The 17,577-nt window shown below is 41.0% G+C and overlaps 1 pseudogene; it reads left to right on the top strand.

The window, feature by feature from the left end:
* Positions 1-14,113: 14,113 nt before the first annotated feature.
* Positions 14,114-17,159, top strand: LOC119858998 (annotated as a pseudogene).
* The last annotated feature ends 418 nt before the right edge of the window (positions 17,160-17,577 follow it).

Below are 17,577 nucleotides of genomic sequence, written 5' to 3'. Positions count from 1 at the left end.
TCCCCTTAGTCGTCTCTTTTCCAAACTGAACAGTCCCAGTCTTTTTCCTCTCTCCTCATACAGAAGCTGTTCCATACCCCTAATAATTTTTGTTGCCCTTCTCTGCATCATTTCCATTTCTAATATATCTTTTTTTTGACAAGGGTGACCAGAACTGCACACAGTATTCCAGGTGTGGCATACCATTGATTTATGTAGCGGCATTCTGATATTTTTCTGTCTTATTATCTATCCCTTTCCTAACGGTTCCTAACTTTGCTAGCTTTTTGACTGCTGCTGCAGATTGAGTGGTTGTTTTTAAACTATCCACTATGACTCCAAGATCTTTCTTGAGTGGTAACAGCTAATTTAGACCTCATCACTGTGTATGTATAGTTGGGATTATGTTTTCTAATGTGCATTACTTTGCATTTATCAACATTGAAATTTCATCTGACATTTTCATGTATAGTTACCAAGTTTTGTGAGATCCCTTTGTAACTCTTAGTTAAGTCCAAAGCTGACTGCAATCTTCAGTAACTTTGTATCACCTGCAGACTTTGCCAACTCACTATTTATTCCTTTTTTCAAATAAATTTATGAATATGTTGAACAGCACTGGTCCCAGTACAGATCCCTGGGGGACACCGTTATTTACCCCTCTGCAATCTGAAAACTGATTATTTATTCCTACCCTTTGTTTCCTATCTTAACCAGTTACTGATCCATGAGAGGACCTTCCCTGTTATCCCATGACTGCTTACTTTGCTTAAGAGCTTCTGATGAGGGACTTTGTCAAAAACTTTCTGAAAGTCCAAGTACACTATATCCACTGGATCACTCTTGTCCACATGTTTCTTAACACTCTCAAAGAATTCTAATAGATTGATGAGGCATGATTTCCCTTTACAAAAGCTGTGTTGACTCTTCCCCAACAAATTATGTTCATCTATGTGTCTGACAATTCTGTTCTTTATTATAGTTTCAGCAAATTTGCCTGGTATTGAGGTTAGACTTACTGGTCTGTAATTGCCAGATTGCCTCTGGAGCCTCTTTTAAAAATTGGTATCACTTTAGCTATCCTCCAGTCATCTACTACAGAGGCTAATTTAAGTGATAGGTTACATACCCCAGTTAGTAGTTCTGCAATTGCATATTTGAGTTTCTTCAGAACTCTTGGGTGACTACCATCTGGTCCTGGTGACTTATTACTGATTAATTTATCAATTTGTTCAAAAACCACCTCTATTCACACCTCAGTCTGAGACAGTTGCTCAGATCTTTCATCTAAAAAGAATGGTTAAAGCATGGGAATCTCCCTCATGTCCTCTGCAGTGAAGACTGATGCAAATAATACATTTAGCTTCTCCACAATGACCATCTCTTCCTTGAGTGCTCCTTACATACCTCAATTGTCCAGTAGTCCCACAGATTTTGGCAGCCTTCCTGCTTCTGATATACTTAAAAATATTTTTTGCTGTTAGTTTTTGATTCTTTTGCTAGTTGCTCTTTAAATTCTTTTTTGGCCTGCCTAAGTATTTTTTTACACTTGCATAAATTCTGGCAAGTCTCCTTTCTATTTTCCTCAGTAGTATTTAGCTTCCAATTTTTTAAAGGATGTCTTTTTGCCTCTAACCACTTCTTTTATTCTGTTTAGCCATGGTGGTATGTTCTTGATCCTCTTACTATTCTTTTTAATTTGGAGTACACATTTAATTTGAACCTCTATTATGGTGGTTTTTTAAAAGTTTCCATGCTACTTGCAGGCCTTTCCCTCTTGTGATTATTCCTTTTAATTTCTGTTTAACTAGCTTCCCTCATTTTTGTGTATTTTCCCCTTCTCATGTTAAATGCTACTGTGGTGGGCTTGTTTGGTATCCCTTCTGCCCGCCGACAAAAAAATAATGTTAAATTTAATTATATTATGGGTGCTGCTACTGAGCAGTTCACGTATAACCACCTCTTGGACGAGATTCTGTGCTCCACTTAGGACTAAATCAGGAATTGTCTGTCCCCTTGTGGGTTCCAGGACTAGCTGCTCCAAAAAGCAGTCATTAATGGTGTCTAGAAATTTTACTTCTGCATCCCATCCTGAGGTGACATGTACCCAATCAGCATGGGGATAGTTGAAATCCCCAATTATTATATTATATTGTTATATCTGTAGCCTTTCTAATCTCCCTGAGCATTTCACCATGCCCATCCTGGTGAGGTGGTCAGCAGTATATTCCTACTGTTATACTCTTATTATTCAACCATGAAATTTCTGTCCATAGAGATTCTATGGAACAGTTTAATTATATTTAAGAGTTTTGTTGTATTTGACACTCTGCTTTCTTTCACATGTAGTGCTGCTCCCCCACCAGCATGACCTATTCTGTCATTCCTATATACTTTGTACCCTGATATTGGAGTCCCATTGACTGTCATGATTCCATCAAGTTTCTGTAATGCCCATTATATCAATATCCTCATTTAATACCAGGCACTCAAGTTCACCCATCTGAGTATTTAGACTTCTAGCATTTGTATACAAGCACTTATACAACTTGTCAATATTTAGTTGTCTGCCTTCATGTGATGTGACTAAATGGGACTCTTTTGTGTGTGACTGTTCCTCTTCAGTTCCTACCTGTACTTTATAAACTTCTATCCTCTCCTCTTTACCAGGGTATAGAATATCCCCTTTAATAAATCCTTCCCTAAGGAATGTTTGAGTCTGAACAGTGTGCTACTCTGCACCTGTCGGCTTTCCCTCAGCCCTTAGTTTAAAAACGCCTCTACAACGATTTTACTTTTACATGTCAGCAACCTGGTTCCATTGTGGTTTAGGTGGAACCCATCCTTCCTGTATGGCTACCTCCTTTCCCAAAACATTCCTCAGTTCCTAATAAATCTAAAACCCTCTTCCCTACCCCATTGTCTCATCCACACATTGAGACCCTGCAGTTCTGCCTAACTGGTCCTGAGTGTGAAACTGGAGGCATTTGCTTAAAGTTACCAAGGGCAACTTGCATGAAGTGTAGTTGTAGCTAAGTTAGTCCCAAGATATTAGAGAGACAAGGGCAACTTGCACAGTCAGTTTCCATGTGAGCCATCTAGTGAAACAAACTTGCTGCACTTGAGTATGATGACATTCAATAAAGACAAGTGAAAAGTACTACACTTAGGAAGGAAATGAAATGAACAAATACAAAATGGGAAATAATTAATTAAGCAACAGTACTGGAGGAAATGATCTGGGAGTCAAAATGGTCACAAATTGAATGAGTCAATAGTGTGATGTGAAAAGTGTTTGTCACCTGAATGACTCTTCAGACACAAATCAGACATCAAGAATTATAACATTCAAAAACCAGTCGGAGAACGCTTCATTCTCTCTGGTCACTCGATTACAGACCTGAGAGTGGCTATCCTTCAACAAAAAAACTTCAAAAACAGACTCCAACGAGAGACTGCTGAATTGGAATTAATTTGCAAACTGGATACAATTAACTTAGGCTTGAATAGAGACTGGGAGTGGATGGGTCATTACACAAAGTAAAACTATTTCCCCATGTTATTTCTCCCCCCCCACCCCACCCCCCACCGTTCCTCAGACGTTCTCGTTAACTGCTGGAAATGGCCCACCTTGATTATCACCACAAAAGGTTTTCCTCCTTCCCCCCCCCTCCTGCTGGTAATAGCTCATCTTAAGTGCTCACTCTCCTTACAGTGTGTATGATAAAACCCATTGTTTCATGTTCTCTGTATGTGTATATAAATCTCCCCACTGTATTTCCCACTGAATGCATCTGATGAAGTGAACTGTAGCTCACGAAAGCTTATGCTCAAATAAATTTGTTAGTCTCTAAGGTGCCACAAGTATTCCTTATCTTCAGAACATAACTAGCTTTTCAGCATTTCTTAGTGGTTAGAATAAAGGATTGGGTGTTGGGATGCTTGAGTTCTCATCTCAGCTTTACCACAGAGCTGCTGTCTGATATCAGGCAAGTCTTGACATCTCTGAGCCTTCCCCCAGCAGGGGAATTAATATCTGCCTGTCTCAGAGGGCTGCATTAAGGCTTGGGTCAGGTTCATAAAGCACATCCTTTGTGAAAAATGCAGTTATTTTCAAGCTGGGCCTGCTTTTTGAGCCCTCAACCTTTTGACAGGTGTAAATGCCAGTAGATAAATAAATCCCTCTGCTCTTCAGGGAAGGGTTATTTGAAAACAGTTTGCCTTGTCTGCTGGGTACACACGCATCATGTTATGATGTACAGAAAAACCCATGTCTGGAGTCTTCTGGCCTCTTTTCCTCCCTGTGTGTTGAAAGCAAAATGGGCAAGCGGGCTGAATTGTGCTGTTGTGTGCTTGGTGTGTGAATAATTTATGCAGAGGAAACACTTTGTTTTTTAATCCCAGCATTATTTTGGCACAACAGCATGTGAGAGACAGGCCATAAAAATATGGAGCCCAAAAGATATTGTACAGTTGCAGAAAGCACTGGCCTGAGGAGAGACCTACAAAACCTCAGCTGGGAGGAAAAAATCATCTCTCTGTGTGGGGCCACTGATCAAAAGGCAAATTGTTTCAGGTGCTTGTATGTAGGCTGCCTGTGCTCCATTTCCTATATAGTATCGGAGGGTCTCTGATGATGAAAAGAGAATATTTCTCCCTTCCTTCCTTAGGAGAATTGTCCACCTGAAGCTTCTCTGACCCCATGCCCTTTGACCCCGTGTGGGATTTTGCCTGTCAGCCATTGGGAAATACTCACTTGTAGTAACAGGAAAATTTTCCTCTTGAAGGTAGTCCCAGGGCAAAATATCTCTCTTGGCAGGTTAATCCTTAGAGTGAGAATGAGACCTGGTAGTTCATGGAATACAAAGCATCTCCAACTGGGCAGAGTACCGGCGCTTAGGCCTCTGCTATATCCTCTAGGATTTAGCCATGCTTTGAGGTAGGCCTGAGTGATTTCAGTTTCATTGTCTGCAAAAGCAGGTCAGGCTTGGTGGTGTCTTTGGAGCATGTACAGAGCTGAGCTTTCATAATAAGGCACAGTGCATATGTCTAATACGGCTGTCTAAAAGGGTTCTGGTTTTAGTTTGGCAACTTAGGTGGCAGCATTACTTGGGGAAAAATTGTGCAAAGGGAAAGACTTTGACTATGTTCACTGATTGCAATCACGAAGTGCTATAAATGGGATTACAGGTAATCAACCTGTGAGATGAGAAGTTTAATTGTGAATCTCTGAAATCCTCCTTCACTCTAAGTGAATTAATTAAAAGCCTTTTGAAAGATTCTGTTGATAGTATTATAAATGCATCCTTTTTTTATCCACAGAACAAGCAGTAACAGTGCAACTTTCCCTACATTATCTTAGCTACTGTGTCTTCATCGTGTTGCAGAGAGCTCACTAGCAGGGGTGAGAGAGTAGCTCAGTATCCATTCAGTTCTTGGTCTTTTTGCGGTGACCCCCAAGAGGCATGCTGAATACAGTACACCAGTGGCTTTTGTGATGTGGACAGTTGTCCTCTAGGAACTGGACTGAGATCCACAAACTCACTTCCAGATTAAAAGGATATTCAGTTGCTATTGAACTTGAATGGATTCACAATAGGAGCCTAGAAGTGAACGTGTCTGTGTCTCACTGCTGATTCCTCCCCACCCCCAAAACTATCCAGTCCCATTGTTTTTCAGATCTAGGTTTAGAAAGGCTCCATGTCTAACTAGGCACCTCACTGTGGGCTGGTTCTCCTTTCAGAGATGAAATGCGAATATTGTCTTACAGGCCTCTTGCTGCCTTTTGAGAAGTTATAAAAAAGCATAAAACACTGCTCCTGGGCCTGCTGGGAAACATTGCCAATGAAGATGTTAGGGGCATCAGTCAGGATGGTATGTTTTCTACTGGTGCTTAGATTTGTACAATTAAATGAATTACTTTGTATACATTTTTGAGTACAGTCTCTTCAAATAAAGAAATCTGTACCTCCATTGTAGCCAATTATCTGGTATCCATTTCTATTTTTCCCTTTCCTGTTCTAAAATATGGTCACCACAATCAGGACATGATCTTGCACTGGTCTGAAATGCATGCTGGGACATGGCTGGTTGCCCTGTGAAAGCAGGACAATCTCTCAAATTTTAGGATAGGTGATGCCTCAGACAAACAGCTGTAGCGGCACAGGAGCTAGCAAACAGAGCTGTAAACAGGGGAGTTTCAGTGGGAGTTCTGTTGGAGGAGAAGGGGTCCTATAAAGGTAGCCAGCCAGTCAGGCAGCGGCACAGACAGCTGTAGTGGCAGTGGGATTCTGCCTGTTCCTAGAGAAGGGCAACAAAGGTGTGACAAGATTATGACTATCAACAGATGGCTTAGACAGTGGTGCTATAAGGAGGGCTTTGGGATGTATGGCCACTGGGAGGCATTCATGGACAGAGGACAGTTCTCTTGGGATGGACTTCATCTGAGTAGGGAAGGAAATAGACTTCTAGGATGGCGGCTGGCACAACTGATTAAGAGAGCTTTAAACTAGGAATTTGGGGGAGATGGTTGGGAGATGTCCAGGTAATCTCCACGCCAGATTTTAGCATTGAGAGGGAAGAAAACAAAGTAAGAAAGGATACAGCTGTGGGTAGGAGAATGCATATAAGGAGGAAGGGCCGTGTGGATACCAGTCTAGTAGGTTATACTGGCTGTAGAATGACCTAGCCTAATCAGGTACAGAATGTGAGCGAAGCCAAACAGCAAAAATTAAGATGTTTGTACACCAATGTGAGGAGCCTAGGTAACAAAATGGAGGAACTAGAGCTACTGGTGCAGGAAGTGAAACCAGATATTATAGGGATAACAGAGACATGGTGGAATAGTAGTCATGACTGGAGTACAGGTATTGAAGGGTATGTGCTGTTTAGGAAAGACAGAAACAAAGGTAAAGGTGGTGGAGTAGCATTGTATATCAATGATGAGGTAGAATGTAAAGAAATAAGAAGCGATGCAATGGATAAGACAGAGTCCGTCTGGGCAAAAATTACATTGGGGAAGATAACTAGTAAAACCTCTCCTACGATGGTGCTTGGGGTGTGCTGTAGACCTCCGGGATCTAATTTGGATATGAATAGAGCCCTCTTTAATATTTTTAATGAAGTAAATACTAATGGAAACTGCGTGATCATGGGAGACTTTAACTTCCCAGATATAGACTGGAGGACGAGTGCTAGTAATAATAATAGGGCTCAGATTTTCCTAGATGCGATAGCTGATGGATTCCTTCATCAAGTAGTTGCTGAACCAACAAGAGGGGATGCCATTTTAGATTTGGTTTTGGTGAGAAGTGAGGACCTCATAGAAGAAATTGTTGTAGGGGACAATCTTGGGTCAAGTGATCATGAGCTAATTCAGTTCAAACTGAACAGAAGGATTAACAAAAATAAATCTGCAACTAGGGTTTTGATTTCAAAAGGGCTGACTTTCAAAAATTAAGGAAATTAGTTACGGAAGTGGATTGGATTGAAGAATTTATGGATCTAAAGGCAGAGGAGGCCTGGGATTACTTTAAATCAAAGCTGCAGAAGTTATCGGAAGCCTGCATCCCAAGAAAGGGGAAAAAATTCATAGGCAGGAGTTGTAGACCAAGCTGGATGAGCAAGCATCTCAGAGAGGTGATTAAAAAAAGCAGAAAGCATACAGGGAGTGGAAGATGGGAGGGATCAGCAAGGAAATCTACCTTATTGAGGTCAGAACATGTAGGGATAAAGTGACACAGGCTAAAAGTCAAGTAGAGTTGGACCTTGCAAAGGGAATTAAAACCATAGTAAAAGGTTCTATAGCCATATAAGTAAGAAGAAAACAAAGAAAGAAGAAGTGGGGCCACTAAACACTGAGGATGGAGTGGAGGTTAAAGATAATCTAGGCATGGCCCAATATCTAAACAAATGCTTTGCCTCAGTCTTTAATAAGGCTAAAGAGGATCTTAGGGATAATGGTAGCATGACAAATGGGAATGAGGATATGGAGGTAGATATTACCATATCTGAGGTAGAAGCGAAACTGAAACAGCTTAATGGGACTAAATCGGGGGGCCCAGATAATCTTCATCCAAGAATATTAAAGGAACTGGCACATGAAATTGCAAGCCCATTAGGAAGAATTTTTAATGAATCTGTAAACTCAGGGGTTGTACTGTTGATTGGAGAATTGCTAATATAGTTCCAATTTTTAAGAAAGGGAAAAAAAGTGATGTGGGTAACTACAGCCCTGTTAGTTTGACATCTGTAGTATGCAAGGTCTTGGAAAAATTTTTGAAGGAGAAAGTAGTTAAGGACATTGAGGTCAATGGTAAATGGGACAAAATACAACATGGTTTTACAAAAGGTAGATCATGCCAAACCAACCTGATCTCCTTCTTTGAGAAAGTAACAGATTTTTTAGACAAAGGAAATGCAGTGGATCTAATTTACCTAGATTTCAGTAAGGCGTTGGATACCGTGCCACATGGGGAATTATTAGTTAAATTGGAGAAGATGGGGATCAATATGAAAATTGAAAAGTGGATAAGGAATTGGTTAACAGGGAGATTACAGCAGGTCATACTGAAAGGTGAACTATCAGGCTGGAGGGAAGTTACCAATGGAGTTCCTCAGGGATCCGTTTTGGGACCAATCTTATTTAATCTTTTTACTACTGACCTCAGCACAAAATGTGAGAGTGTGCTAATAAAGTTTGAGGATGATACAAAGCTGGGAGGTACTGCGAATTTAGAGAGAGACCAGATTATCATACAGGAAGATTTGGATGACCTTGTAAACTGGAGTAATAGTAATAGGATGAAATTTAATAGTGAGAAGTGTAAGGTTATGCATTTAGGAATTAATAACAAGAATTTTAGTTATAAACTGGGGACGTATCAATTAGAAGTAACGGAGGAGGAGAAGGACCTTGGAGTATTGGTTGATCATAGGATGACTATGAGCCGCCAATGTGATATGGCTGTGAAAAAAGCTAATGCGGTCTTGGGATGCATCAGGCGAGGTATTTCCAGTAGAGATAAAGAGGTTTTAGTTCCATTATACAAGGCACTAGTGAGACCTCATCTGGAATATGGTGTACAGTTCTGGTCTCCCATGTTTAAGAAGGATGAATTCAAACTGGAACAGGTACAGAGAAGGGCTATTAGGATGATCCGAGGAATGGAAAGCCTAACTTATGAAAGAAAAGGCACTTATACTTGTGGCACCTTAGAGACTAACAAATTTATTTGAGCATAAGCTTTCGTGAGCTACAGCTCACTTCATCGGATGCATTCAGTGGAAAATACAGTGGGGAGATTTATATACATAGAGAACATGAAACAATGGGTGTTACCATACACACTGTAATGAGAGTGATCAGGTAAGGTGAGCTATTACCAGCAGGAGAGCAGAGGGGAAAAAAACTTTTGTAGTGATAATCATGGTGGGCCATTTCCAGCAGTTGACAAGAATGTCTGAGGAATGGCGGGGGGGTGTGTGTGTGAATAAACATGGGGAAATAGTTTTACTTTGTGTAATGACCCATCCATTCCAGTCTCTACTCAAGCCTAAATTAATTGTATCCAGTTTGCAAATTAATTCCAATTCAGCAGTCTCTCCTTGGAGTCTGTTTTTGAAGTTTTTTGTTGAAGAATTGCAACTTTTAGGTCTGTAATTGAGTGACCAAAGAGATTGAAGTGTTCTCCAACTGGTTTTTGAATGTTGTAATTCTTGACGTCTGATTTGTGTCCATTTATTCTTTTACGTAGAGACTGTCCAGTTTGATCAATGTACATGGCAGAAGGGCATTGCTGGCACATGATGGCATATATCACATTGGTAGATGTGCAGGTGAATGAGCCTCTGATAGTGTGGCTGATGTGATTAGGCCCTATGATGGTGTGGACACAGTTGGCAATGAGCTTTGTTGCAAGGATAGATTCCTGGGTTAATGGTTCTGTTGTGTGGTGTGTGGTTACTGGTGAGTTTTTGCTTCAGGTTGGGGGGGCTGTCTGTAAGCAAGGACTGGCCTGTCTCCCAAGATCTGTGAGAGTGATGGGTCGTCCTTCAGGATAGGTTGTAGATCTTTGATGATGCGTTGGAGAGGTTTTAGTTGGGAGCTGAAGGTGATGGCTAGTGGTGTTCAGTTATTTTCTTTGTTGGGCCTGTCCTGTAGCAGGTAACTTCTGGGTACTCTTCTGGCTCTGTCAGTCTGTTTCTTTACTTCAGCAGGTGGGTATTGTAGTTGTAAGAACGCTTGATAGAGGTATTGTTGGTGTTTGTCTCTGTCTGAGGGGTTGGAGCAAATGCGGTTGTATTGAAGAGCTTGGCTGTCGACAATGGATCATGTTCCAAACAAAGATGGACTACAAGCCGTCAGGAACAGTATCCCCGATAATGTCACAGCAAACCCGGTGGCTAAACTTTGTGACTTTGTCCTCACCCATAACTGTTTCACATTTCAGAGTAGCAGCTGTGTTAGTCACATTTGGGGACAATGTATACCTTCAAATCAGCGGCACTGCTATGGTACCCGCAAGCCCCACAGTATGCCAACATTTTTATGGCTGACTTAGAACAACGCTTCCTCAGCTCTCGTCCCCTAATGTCCCTACTCTACTTGCGCTACATTGATGACATCTTCATCATCTGGACCCATGGAAAAGAAGCCCTTGAGGAATTCCACCATGATTTCAACAATTTCCATCCCACCATCAACCTCAGCCTGGACCAGTCCACATAAGAGATCCACTTCCTGGACACTACGGTGCTAATAAGCGATGGTCACATAAACACCACCCTATATCGGAAACCTACTGACCGCTATTCCGACCTACATGCCTCTAGCTTTCATCCAGATCACACCACATGATCCATTGTCTACAGCCAAGCTCTACGATATAACCGCATTTGCCCCTCAGACAGAGACAAATACCTACAAGATCTCTATCATGCACTCTTACAACTACAATACCCACCTGCTGAAGTGAAGAAACAGATTGACAGAGCCAGAAGAGTACCCAGAAGTCACCTACTATAGGACAGGCCCAAGAAAGAAAATAACAGAACACCACTAGCCATCACCTTCAACCCCCAACAAAAACCTCTCCAACGCATCATCAAGGATCTACAACCTATCCTGAAGGACGACCCATCACTCTCACAGATCTTGGGAGACAGGCCAGTCCTTGCTTACAGACAGCCCCCCAATCTGAAGCAAATACTCACCAGCAACCACACACCACACAACAGAACCACTAACCCAGGAACCTATCCTTGCAACAAAGCCCGTTTCCAACTCTGTCCACATATCTATTCAGGGGACACCATCAGAGGGCCTAATCACATCAGCCATGCAATCAGAGGCTCGTTCACCTGCGCATCTACCAATGTGATATATGCCATCATGTGCCAGCAATGCCCCTCTGCCATGTACATTGGTCAAACTGGACAGTCTCTACGTAAAAGAATAAATGGACACAAATCAGACGTCAAGAATTATAACATTCAAAAACCACTCGGAGAACACTTCAATCTCTCCGTTCAGTCTATTACAGACCTGAGAGTGGCTATCCTTCAACAAAAAACTTCAAAAACAGATTCCAACGAGAGACTGCTGAATTGGAATTAATTTGCAAACTGGATACAATTAATTTAGGCTTGAGTAGAGACTGGAATGGATGGGTCATTACACAAAGTAAAACTATTTCCCCATGTTATTTCTCCCCCCACCCCACCCCACACTGTTCCTCAGATGTTCTTGTTAACTGCTGGAAATGGCCCACCTTGAATGTCACCATAAAAGGTTTTCCTCCTTCCCCACCCCCCTTCCTGCAGGTAATAGCACATCTTAAGTGATCACTCTCCTTACAGTGTGTATGATAAAACCTATTGTTTCATGTTCTCTGTGTGTGTATATAAATCTCCCCACTTTATTTTCCACCGAATGCATCTGATGAAGTGAGCTGTAGCTCACGAAAGCTTATGCTCAAATAAATTTGTTAGTCTCTAAGATGCTACAAGTACTCCTTTTCTTTTTGCCAATACAGACTAACACGGCTGCTACTCTGAAACCTAACCTTAAGTCCGGATCCACAGACTCAGACTCATGCTACAGCACTAAAAACATCCATGTAGACATTGCGGCTTAGGCTGGAGCTCAGACTCTGAAGCTAAGCCCCATCCTTAAGCTTCAAAGTTGAATCTCTAGCCCTAGACCGAACATCTAAGACAATTGTTTTTAACCCTGTAGGGTAGCCCTGTGAGCCTAATCTGTAGACCCAGGCTTGCTGTAGGCCCTATGACTTTCTGACACAGGTTTAAAACCTCAATGTAACTGCTCTGGAATGGCATGTTGGGTGCAGCAGGCAAAGTGTTTCCAAAGACCAGTGTCTCTGCTCTAAGATCCAGGGGTTCTATGACAGAAATCCATGATGGTCTGGATAGAAACTGTGGCAGAGGCTATGTTCCTAAGAAGTGGTCTTGATCTTCTGTCCAGCCGTAGATGGCAAATGGCTTTATGGGGCATAAGCAGCAAGAGATAAGATTGTGTGGCCCATATTACAAAAGGGGAGCATCACCCATCCAGCTGTATGTTCAGACACAATGCCCTCACCTACCAGAATCATTTCTGTCTTGTCTAGCTCACTTGCCTGCAGCTCTGAACTTCAGTTAATACAGAAACAGCAGAATCCAGGTTGATGGGAGACAGACATGGAGCTTTGTTATGTGCACACCAGAGACACTGCAGCCACAGAGACCAAGTTGGTGCCCAGAGCCAAACTTTAATTATTAGGACTCTGCTCCTTATTTTAATCATACCTAGATATAATTGTGGACAGTTATGAAACCTTCACACTCCGTGCTTCCAAACTGCATTGGCAGGTAATGTTGCATAAATGCACAGTACAGAGATGGGGGAGAAATAAATGCTAGCAGGTTAAATTTAAAGGCATTGTGAATTAAACTGTCTAACATCACTGGTAATTTAAATAAGTAACTGACCACAAACTTGCTCTCGGTTCCACAACTTCCTTTTTTTTCTATGGTACTCAGGATGCTTAGAAAGCATGAAATCTTCATCTTTAATGCTTAATTTAATCTTCAGCTTTAATTCTTTCTTTAGCAAATATAAAATTGAATCATGAACTCAGTGTGTCTTTTCCAACAGAAGACAAAGCTCTGTCATGACAGGAATGTAATTGTTTAAAGTACTGGCATTGTTCCAGTTAAGTTACTATCTACTGCCTAATTTCAGCAATCAAATGTGACTTGTGTATCAGTATGCATCATCTAGTGTCCCCACAGTTAATAGGCTATAATTGCAAGCCTTGTGCTGTATCTTAACACTTCTAGGCCTAATGAAGTGGCAACAAGCCTGTGATTCTGATTAACTTGATGTTTTAAGTAAATTAAAATATTTTGTATTCAAGTAGCTTCCCCATCCTCAAGGTAACATTCAATTCATCTCAATATCTTGGCTGCGAGGGGATGGATAGTGAAGCAGTTCTTTCCTTTTGCTGAAAAAATTTCAACCAGAACCAATGTGCCCTCCCCCCCCCCCCCGGCCCTGCACACCTCTGGCCTGCTTGGGGGCCCTTTATTACTGGAATCCTGACATCCAAGCGGGTGGGAGAGTCCAAGGGGGCAAGGGAGAAACCTACTGGATTGATTGTGCTTGTTTAGGTGCATCTTTCTCCTTCGTAAGGGTAGACTTTCCCCTGCCTTAATCCCTGGTTGTTCTCTAGTGGTGTAAGTGACAGGCAACTCTACCTAAGTAGGCAACTTGTCAGGGAGGTGGAGAGGTGGTTCGTCTTTACTGGGATCATTCTCAAGCTCCTGTAAATGGCTTCTAGCTGCCAGTGAGAGGTGCCTTAGAAATGCACATTGCATATCAGCCTTCTAGATCAGTGCTACTCAAAGTGGTGGTCCGTGGACCACCGCCGGTCCGCGAGCCATTGGCTGCTGGTCCGCGGTGAGTTTCCAGGAAAGAAAGAGAGAAATAATAGTATAATTTAAAAATTGCACCGGAATTCCACCAAGAATAATTATCAGTCGATAAAGGTTGACAATATTAAATAATATTATGTTTTCAGAAGCACATATTATAATATAGATAATTATGCCATAGCGTTACAGAATGTTTTGCATGAGACGTGCGAGCGCGCACTTACCGCACTTCTTCGCATATAAAGACACCGCCCCACCAGCAGTTACCATCGAGAAGTTGAATAAAGAGCGTGATACGGATTTCTGCGTGTTTGTCAGTTGGGACCCTATCCGAACCCACTGATCTGAGAATGTAAGTACTAATAATATTATAAATTTTAATAATTATTTTCTATCTTATCCCACCATATCCCTTACGAAGTAGATAGAGACAATTGAGCACCACACACTTATAGCCAAATAGACAGACAGTCCTTGGAGGAGCAGGATTTTATAATTGTACTAATTGTACTATAAGAATTGATGTAAACTTTGATTTCATTCTGCCAGCCATCCTTTTTGAATAACAGAAAGGAATGACCATCTGAGACTGGAATCCTGTTTCCAATATGCATTATAATTAGGACCTGTAATAAAGTTTAATTAAAAAGAAAAGGAGTACTTGTGGCACCTTAGAGACTAACAAATTTATTTGAGCATAAGCTTTCATGAGCTACAGCTCATTTCATTGGATGCATGCAGTGGAAAATACAGTTGGGGGATTTTATATACACAGAGAACATGAAACAATGGGTGTTACCATACACACTGTAAGGAGAGTGATCAGGTAAGGTGAGCTATTACCAGCAGGAGAGAAAAAAACCCTTTTGTAGTGATAATCAAGGTGGGCCATTTCCAGCAGTTGACAAGAACATGTGAGGAACGGTGGGGGGGGGGGAATAAACATGAGGAAATAGTTTTACTTTGTGTAATGACACATCCACTCCCAGTCTTTATTCAAGCCTAAGTTAATGGTGTTCAGTTTGCAAATTAATTCCAAATTCAGCAGTCTCTTGTTGGAGAGATAAAAGCATTTCTCAATAAAAGCATTCCCACTGCGTTTATTTGGCTTTCATCCTAATATCATAAATTAAGTACATACCTGGGGTAATAGAATTTATATTAATTATTTTATGCCTAATTTACGAGGCGAAGCGAGGCCCAATCGACATATTTATCAAGCAGAGACATCCAGTTGCTGAACACGCAAGTAATTCTGAATCACATGACGGCAATGTAAATGAAACTGAAGTATTGTCAACAAAAAGAATTCGTACTAGCTTTACTTGGAAATATGACTCCTCATACATTCAGTTCGGTTTTGTAGCCATGAATGATGGTGGAGTGCCAAAACCGCAGTGCATTATTTGTGACGATGTGTTGGCTAACAACGCAATGAAGGCATCAAAGCTCAAGAGGCATTTAAATAAAAAACATAATGAAATTAGTTCAAAGCTGAAAGAGTTCTTCGAAAGAAAGCTTGTTAATTTAAAAGGCCATCAGAAACAGATCTTTGAAGTGTCACACATAAATACTTGTGCTTTGTGAGCTTCTTATAAAGTAGCGCTTTGCATTGCTAAGGCTAAAAAGCCATACACAATTGGTGAGACACTAGTGATAGGCTGTATTAAAGATGTCTGCATGGAAATGCTGGGTGAGCCGGCGGCAAAGAAAGTGACTCAGGTGCCACTTTCAAATGACACTATAGCTCGACAAATTCACGATCTGGCTCATGATATGGAAGATCAGCTCATAGGACAGACTAAATTAGCAAAGTACTTTTCTTTGCAGCTTGATGAATGTACAGACGTTGCTAATACGGCAGTTCTGATGATGAACATGCGGGTGATTTGAAGGAAGAGTTTTTGTTTTCTGCTTCACTACCAACAAAAACAACTAGTTCTGAAGTGTTCAAGACTGTGAGCGACTACATCGTTAACAAATGTGGGTTGGATTTCAAGTTTTGTGTAGGCGTATGTTCTGATGGCGCTGCCACAATGACAGGATGGCATTCTGGAGTGGTTACCCAGATTAAGGTGCTTGCACCCAAATGCAAGTCAGTGCACTGCTTCCTTCACCGAGAAAGTCTTGCAACAAAAAAAATGTCAACAGAACTAAACAGTGTGCTCAACGAGGTCATAAAAATTGTGAACCATGTAAAGGCAAATGCTTTAAATTCGAGACTATTTGCTGCATTATGTGATGATATGGGAGCTGATCATAAACAGCTCCTATTGCATGCCAATGTACGTTGGTTATCGAGGGGAAAAGTCCTGTCAAGAGTATTTGAGCTCCGAAATGAGTTTGCCAAGTTTCTTCAGGACAAAAAACCAAATTGATCACAATTGTTCCAAGATGTGGACTGGATAGCCAAGCTGGCTTATTTGGCTGATAACTTTGCCATCTTTAATTATCTCAACACCTCCATGCAGGGAAGGATGGCTTCGTGTCTTACAATGGCAGACAAGATCAACGGACAGAAATGAAAGCTAAAAGCATGGAAGAGTCAAGTGTCAAGAGATTGTTATGACATGTTTCACAACTTAGCGACAGTCGTCACCAATGCAGGTGAAGACCTTGATGTTACATCTCTATGAAATGTCATCAGTGAACACTTGACGAATTTGGCAGAACGTTTTGAGTTTTACTTTCCAGCAGAAGAAGATCCACGAAAAGGGACTGGATGGATCCGAAATCCATTTATTCCATTGAAAGATGACTTAACTGTCACTATGGAAGATAAGTTGATGGAGCTGGCTGCTGACGAAAGATTGAAGATGAGTTTCGAAACTACAAAATCACTTGCTTCCTTTTGGATAAAAGTGAAAGCAGAATATTCTGAGCTTTCTGAAATCGCTCCGAAAACTCTTCTCCCATTTCCTTCAACATACCTCTGCGAGACTGGCTTCTCAACCATGAGTGTCATTAAGACAAAGTACAGGAATAGTATGGATAGTCATTCTCCATTGCATGTGGCACTGTCCTCAATTGAACCACAACTAGATAAACTGACAAAGAAGAAGCAGGCTCACCTTTCATATTAGTAAAGGATAAGGTTTTAACATGCCTATTATTGTGTTAATAAATTTTTTTATAATATCTTTGTTAGGAGACTTTGCTGGTTTGATTTTTTATTTTTTTTATTTGTATTGTAATAATTTATTATTTGTTTACAAAATAAACATAAAATAAAAAATGTCTGCCAACTTTTATTTTATTCATTATATTGTTTCCAGTCTAAATTAATATTACTACGAATGTTCAAATAATATTTTCTTGGATCATAAACGAATAATAGTCATTTTATACTATCCGCACAGATGCACAGACTTTCAGTCAGTCTTCAATGTATTTAAATGGGAACATCTCCGCATGTATGCCACTCCCATTCCAATTAATACAGTGAAGAATGTTAGTTTTTCTGATCTGCTGTGCTACGTGCCTATGCGAAAACGATAATAATATGGCACAAATATTGTACCGGTCCCTGGCACATTGGGGAAAAAAATTGCCAGTCCGCCACATCAGATAGTTTGAGAAGCACTGTTCTAGATGTCAAATCCAGGTGTCTGTTTGCTGTAACCAGGCAGGAAGAGATCCCAATTCCCACAGAACCTGAACTAG

The sequence above is a fragment of the Dermochelys coriacea genome, chromosome 7 (assembly GCF_009764565.3).
Source record: "Dermochelys coriacea isolate rDerCor1 chromosome 7, rDerCor1.pri.v4, whole genome shotgun sequence".
NCBI lineage: Eukaryota > Metazoa > Chordata > Testudines > Dermochelyidae > Dermochelys > Dermochelys coriacea.
The sequence above is the reverse complement of the archived record's forward strand: the minus strand, read 5'-3'. Positions and strand labels throughout refer to the sequence as shown.